We start from the raw sequence: 7555 nt of genomic DNA, 5'->3' as shown, positions 1-7555 counted from the left end.
CGTTTCTTGTTTCGCTCGGCTTCCGGCTTAAAGCAAATTATAGCCAGCCACTGGATGCAATTTTTACTGTTTTCTCGGTAAATCCGCAGGTTTCTTATTCAATAAGAAAATAAAATTTTTCGTTTTTTTTTTTCGGTCGTTTTTCTGGCTGTCGTTTAAATTTCTTATTCCCTTTTCAAGTCTTGACTGTGGTAGCGGGTCACGGTGTAACTTGATGAGACAAAACTATTAGATATACTAAAATAATACCAATCTGTCCAGCGGATGTGAAGCGCGAGTGAGGAACCGCTTTTATCGTTTTTAAGAGATTTGAAGTTAGGGGGTGGCTGTGGGGTCGATTTTTAATTGCTATCGATATCTTAGGTAACCATGGTTAATTGGAAGAAAAGCGGGAAGAAAAGTGTCGTCTGCTGTATTGTCTAGACTCTAGACTAGTGTTGAGAACGAGACGAAGTTTAAGATTATAAAGAAAACAGAACCATCAATTTTTGAAAACGTACGTGGCTGCACAAGAAATTTCATAGTTAATGAAATTACTGGGATGTGGTCGTCTTGTGGACTGTGTCGGTTATCTCGGTGTGAACTCGTGTGAACTCTGTCTCGGTGTCGTGGCTCTCCATGCTCTTCACTCCATGCTGTTTGGCGGGTAAATAAAACTAAGAATACGAATAGAATGACTATGGGAGCTCAAATAGAAGAGTTAAACCTGATTCAAATTCCTGAATTGATAGTTCCTGACTAGCATTTATTATGTATAAGCCCCTTGTTGATGCTTGGCAGTTTGTTTTCACTAGCTAATGTAACCTTTTTTTCCTTTGTGCAGATTTGAGGCCTGAGCCAAACATCATAACAACACAATAAGCAAGTTTTGCTCATGCTGGTACTGAAGTGTTGGGTAATGATTTTTTGTTTTCACTTTTATTAACCTGTGAGCTGAAGAGCTGAACAGCTGATATTAGAATGATGGACGTATTGCATAAATGTAGTGAATTACTTGGAAACCTAAAATTCTCCTGTTAATTAACTTTTAGGGTTTGCCACTGCCTCATTTTCAACTTGTCATTACTTGTTGTTTCTGTCCAAATTTTTCGTAACCCATTTTCTATTTTTCATTTAGATCAACAGTATCCCATTTGATTGGAGAAAGTCAGCACCTTTCCTTGAATCCCATCTGTGTCCTCATGTGGGTGTATTCACGAGGACCCCATTTTGCCTATCCTGCCTGGTGTATTCAACTTTACTGCACGGATGGATGAAGCACGTGGATGCCTGGCCGTATTTCCCAGGCTTAAAGGTAGAACAAAATGTATTTCTTTTCTTCCTTTTAGACTATCTGGTGCTGGCGTTGATTATTAATCGTTACACAGTACGGAGTACGATTATTCCACAGCTAGGCGATTGACTGCAACTGTTTTCTCTTGCCGTTTCTATGTTTACTCAGTTAGGGTTCCTTTTTAAAATACGACTGACTGGAGGTGGAGATCAGGCTTCTTTTGTTTTGAACCTCACTTATTCTTTATTGTGTCGTCCAGCAATATAACTTGCAAGTCCCTTTTGGGTTACCTACAATTTGAACGGTTTTCCCGTTGGTCATAGTATGACTTTGTAGTCGTGATTCAATTCAAACAGAGTCACACGATGTATAGAATCGAGCACATCCATTCTATTCTGTTTCTTCTTCTTCTTTTTTGGCCTTCGATGGTTAGACATCATCACAGTTGAAAGGCTTTGAAAATCTGAGCCAGGGCGCGAGAAATTGTCCGATCCGAAAGAAAAAAAAAATAAATAAAAAGTGCGGGGATGAAAATGATTTTTCGAAAAGGGTCGAAGCTCAAAAGAAGAGCTGACAACAAAAGGAACGACACCAAATCAATAATCGCCCGCCCCCTTTTTTCTTTTACCCTCCTGCCCCCCTCCGACAGTTTCCTTTCTGTTGCAACGACGTTCACAACAGTCGACGTAATAGTCCGTCCGAATGTAACCGGCGACCGAAAAAAGAAAAAGCTAAGAAAGAAGAGAGAGAGAGAAAGTGTGAACAAAACGGAAAGACATGGCCGATTGCTTATGATTCGCCCTCCCTTTCCCAACATATTTGATGTATAATAACACGTTTACACATCACAGAATACAGTTATAAATATATAAGATAAACTGCTGATGGGGGACTGGCTGGCTGGCTGGCTGGAATCACGGATGCGCTGGGCCAAGTGCTGCTCCCCGCCGTGAATCTAATGACCTCCCGCTGGTCGCTCCCAGCTTCACCCGGTCGTTCGCATCATCTTTTGTTGTCAGTTTTCTTTCCCTTTTCAACAGCTTTTCTTTTTTTTATTTTCGAGTGTTGTATCTGTATAGGTAGTGCCCAGCACTTTGAAATCAAACGCAAAGGACATTTATCTTTGTTATTTTTTGAAATAATTCCTGAGCCAGCCCAGCAGCCGCAGCACAAGCCCATTGAACATGCAACATTACAGCTGTTGTATCTATATTATTATGTTGTCTGACGCAATCTATAGTCGAGTGGTCCGGCTGCCGAGAGTCTTGAGCTGCGACAGCTTATGTATGTAGACGGCCAATCGCATAAACATTCCGTGAGTTTATTCCCAACAAACTCTTCCCTGTATTATTATTACTCGAAGCTATTACCAGGTGATGTGACTGATGGGGCTCAATAATAACTGGCCGGCGGCCGGAAGAATGTTGATCCTCCCCTGCTCCTGTTTTTCGAGAGAAAGAGAAATAAAGGGAAATCTTTTGATCTCGATAGGATGCGGATCCTTGTAGCGATGAAGTAGCGAGTCCCATTGGGTCCGGTTGAGAGTGAAATGGCGTTCAGTGGCAGCCAACTTGTCCAGTGGCCATGTGATTCGCTTCGGACGACGACAACAGTCTATATCCTATAGCTCCGGTTCTTTTTATTTTCTTTCTCCCTGGGACTCTTTAACTGGATTCAGCACGGAGAATACATATGTGTCACTGCGCGCTCCATTCAAATTCCTTTTTGGATTCGGATGAATTCAGAGGGAGAGGGTGGATGTGTGTGTGTGTATAGTAGACACATCAACAACAACACACACGTTCACTTTAGATCTATCTACTCTTGAGAGAGAGAGAACAAAAAAATAAAATGGGAGAATGCTGCACCAAAGGATATGCGGAGAATAAAAGGGGATCGAGAGAGCTGGATCGAGGGGGGGGGGATCTTTTCTATATCAAGATATCAAAGCGCCGAGCTTTTGTGTGGACGTCATCGCACATGAGCAAGGAGAACACACAGCGCCCAGTCATCTCTCTCCCCCTCTCTATCCTTATGGGCTGGACTCCCCTCTCTCCTATACAGTAAATGTGCTATGGGGCACGCTGATGTGTGTGTGTTCTTTGTCGCCATTTAACCTTGTGACACGGGCGTTGTGTATAGTAATCACAAAAACGGATTGACGACCGGTGATGGCCCTCCTCCTTCTTTTTTTCCGGCCCTCTCTTACAGCTCCTGATTATAAGGAGACGGCCCAGCAGCAGCAGCAGCTTTTTTTTTTTTTATTGTGATCAATAGGGAAAATGACCGTGGTCCAGCGTAAGGATAGACATTCCATGCCGCCGACCAACCGAATGGAATGGACAGATGAAAAAAATGGTAAATTCCATTCGGGTCTTATTTTATTAAAAAAAGGTTTGACATCATGTCCGTCGCTATTTAACATCCATTAAGATTCCAGATTTCGATAGCTCATAGGGATGTTAAATAAAATACTTCAGTTTTTTTTTCCATCTGGCTGATGGCGCACTCCCCCTCCCCCACCCTCTTGCCATTATTGCGCAGTCTATTACATTATAGGGTCAAAGGGATATCCAGGAAAAAGAGGAACTCACCTAATACTGGGGACAACAGCAGCTATATACACTCTCACGTCCAGGCGGATGGATCGAGTGTCAGACATGTAGTAGGCCTCTTGTTAGTAGTACGTAAACTAAATAGCCCGGCGGCAGACAACTCGATTGCGACACAATAATATGATAACACTTTAGCCATAGCCCTCCCCGACTACTTTACACAAGTATAGACGCAGTCTAGTAGCGTATCCATTCCGCATTATATGATGTACAGGGCGGATAATAATGATGTGTGTGTATATCATATACTCTTGCTTGTTGTTTTGTGTGTCTATACCAGTCTCAGCCAGCAGCTACTTAACCCCCATCGGATTATAGGAACATAAACTCTGGCGTTATATAAAGCCCTTTTTTTCCAGCCTTCCGATCGATACTTTTATATATATCAGATCTTTCGGCTGCCTCTTCTTCTTTTTTTGAACAGAGAGAAATAAAGGGCGATGAAGGGGGAGAGATGATATAATAGGAGCCGCGCCGTGTGGTGTTTGTTGAAGAAGAATAAATCTATACTCCAACGATACGGATCGAGGACAAACAAAAACTGAACGGATTCTTCTTCTCAGTTCTTCCCGACTGATGCGCTTTGCCCTGCGCCTTTTTTTATTTTCCCCCGCGTGTGTGTGTTTGTGTATATTTTTCCGATGTGTCATGAGAGAGAGAGAGAAAAGGGGCCTATAGACAAACAGACACACATCACCGCCCTTCGTTTTTTTTTTGTCACGATTTAGATTTAAATTCGTTTATTTAGATATACGCGCTGATGCGCTGCTCTCTCTGTTGGAATATTTTAAGCTCCTCGGCTAACTCTGTGTGTGTGTATAGCCGATAGCGCTATTCATATTAGGGAGGCTCGTCACGTTTGGATCTGGCCGTCCCTGTGTAGGGCCAGCAGCAGCAGGAGCGAGCAGGAGCCCTACATGTATAATGTGCCTGCGATATGCGTGTGCTGCTCACCTTGTGATATCGGAACGTTTCGAATATTATTTACACGTCGGACAAACCAGCATTATCAGGACTAGTTTGGGGGGACGAGAAACATGACCAGACCAGCAAGCATCAAGTAGTCCTTCTTCAGTTCTTCTTCTTCTTCTATTTCTTCTATGCGCCCCTTTTGTCTTTCTTGCGGGGCCTGACCCCATCCTCATGCAAATCAATGTGTCCTTTTCGAAAGGGGGATCTTGTATATAGAGCCAGCTGGCCATGGCCGTCATCAACAATCGGATCTGATCTGTAGTAGGGCCTCCTTCTATTTGAGATCGAGATACATATATATAGGGAAAACAAAAGAGGGGACGACAGGAAATTTTACATAATAGGAATCAACAAAAGATTTCTCTTCTTTTAGACTTGTGTGTGTGTGTCTGTCTGTTTTTTTTTGTTGTTCTCCTTGATTATTATTCCTTAAAGGACGTTATTATTAATATCTAGGCGCATAGAGTCTGTCACGCAACTAGGCCTATATACGGACTAAGTAATCATGATGATATCCCCCCCTTTTTGGTATATTTATTCATATTTGTCTATGAGCCTTGCATCACACGGCGCAATGATTTCAAGTTTTGTAATCACACCGGATGTAGTAAACACATTGAATTTCTAATTTTTTTTTTTATTCAATTATTACGTCAGTTCAATGCCGAATAATATCGAAATGGATGACGGGGGAATAAGATTGAATAGGCCGCCTATTAATAAATGTAGGCTGATGTGTTGTTGTTTGGCTGCTGCTGCTGCAGCGCTAACAAAAGTCTTTTTTTTCTTCTTCTTCTTTCTTTCGTCATTCTTTTATTTGTGCCTTTCCTTTTTTTCATCTCTGCAGAGCGCCAGTCGCCCGGCCATCAATAGATACAAATGTTGCATGGACGAGTGAATCCTGATGCGTCAATAAATATATACAGACAAACTTATCAATGATTTACACAAGAGGGAATATATATATATCAGCGGAGCTATTGTGTGTGTTATAGGCCCCCTCTTATGCTGCGTTCTCCCCCCTATAATACTAGGACGTAACAATCACCACCGTTCGTCGTTAAATGGTCTATATATAGGTATACCTGCCGGTTAAATATAGCTATAAATACATACGAGTTATTCTACGTACACGTATTTATTTTTCCCAAGCTATCTTTTTTTTTGTGATTCAAATCTTTTGATTTAATATATATGTGTACAATCGTGGATATAGTATATTTAGCGCTTGTTGATATCCAGCGGAACTTATTCGTTCCGCTTCTACCAACAAACTTGAAAAGTTCTGGAACATTGTTGTGCAATGTTGTACTACACCAATTTTGGGTTGTTGATATTTTTCAAAAGGATCAGCCAAGGTATACATATAAATAAATCGATCCGTACACAGACGGCCTATGGATCATTGATGTGTATGCAATGGCACACAATTATGAATGATTGGAACCGGTAATTGAATTTCGGTACAACCCCCAAAATCATTTTTTTTTTCCTTTTTACTTTCGAAAAAAAAAATGTTTCAGTTGAATATCATTTTTGAAAGTAGAAATGTGATTTATAGGACGTCAGCGAGTGTGCTGACGCATGATTGAATCAGCTTTTATGTTGGCCAAACGGAATTGTTGTAGACACATCAAAAGGTATGAATTTAATAATAGGTGAAGAAATGTAGAGTCGGTGAGACAGAAATCAAATATCCGGTTCAGAGAGATGTACATGTTTCATTGTCCCGCTCGTAGGCCTCTATAAATCTAATAACTAGGCCATCTTTCTTCTACATTTCGTCATTTTTTCTTCTTCCATTTGATTGTTGGGAACAAAAAAAATCTTCTTTTCTTCCTGTGTAGCTTTTTTTGGGATGTGGCGTTTCAACCCCGACTCCGTTGTTGTCAGTTGGTCTCTCTCTCACAGCGGGATCCGCATCACACGCCGCCCTGTACACCCATCCATCCATCCATCCATCCGCATAGGAGGAGGAGATGGGCGAATTTCTCTTATTCCATGACGACGCGCCCCTTGTATTCATTTCCCCCCTCCTATATATAATATGAAATCGTGTTTTTGACAATTCACTCTTTTGGAGTGCACTCAGCGGCAAGTCAAGCTGTCAACAATTTAGACGCTCAAGCATCCAGCGCCAGCGCACACACGTCTCAATATATATAAGGCAAAAGCGTCGCCTCTCTCTCTCTCTCTCTCTCTCTTCTCTATTTATATATTTAATAATAAATGGGGACTGTGCAGCAGCAATGCCCCCCCTCTCTCTTGAAATACTACTTTGTTTGCGCTCTTATTCTGTTGAAGAAGAAGAAGAAGGAGAAAACCTTTTTGACCCCCGTTGGATGGATATAATAACAACACGACTCCAAACTTTCAAAAGTGCGCGTAGCTTTAATTCCTGTACGCTCCGACGCTCTCTGATGTGTACGGTAAATAGCTTTGCTATTATGCGCATTTCGGATCGAGACGTCAACTTCATCTGAAAACGGGAAGAAGGAAAGAATAACTGGGAATGGGCCCCGGCACCCTTCAAACTTTCTCGGAAGGAAGTCAAATATAATGGGCTCGATCAAACACGGAATGCCAGTTGTCCGCTGGCCGTCAAGTGCATTCTGCGTGCTAAATTGCATTGTCCACCATATTGACTACTGGCCGACCAACTGGACAACCAAAGCCATTGAAATTCCCTCCATAT

General features: G+C 41.9%; 1 long non-coding RNA gene across 1 annotated transcript; it reads left to right on the top strand.

The window, feature by feature from the left end:
- Positions 1-402: 402 nt before the first annotated feature.
- LOC124341588 lies at positions 403-1440 on the top strand. Its single transcript, XR_006918506.1, has 3 exons — positions 403-646; positions 824-895; positions 1118-1440. It is a non-coding gene; the product is annotated as an uncharacterized LOC124341588 (long non-coding RNA).
- The last annotated feature ends 6115 nt before the right edge of the window (positions 1441-7555 follow it).

The sequence above is a fragment of the Daphnia pulicaria genome, chromosome 5, assembly GCF_021234035.1.
Source record: "Daphnia pulicaria isolate SC F1-1A chromosome 5, SC_F0-13Bv2, whole genome shotgun sequence".
In the NCBI taxonomy this organism is placed as follows: Eukaryota; Metazoa; Arthropoda; class Branchiopoda; order Diplostraca; family Daphniidae; genus Daphnia; species Daphnia pulicaria.
The sequence above is the reverse complement of the archived record's forward strand: the minus strand, read 5'-3'. Positions and strand labels throughout refer to the sequence as shown.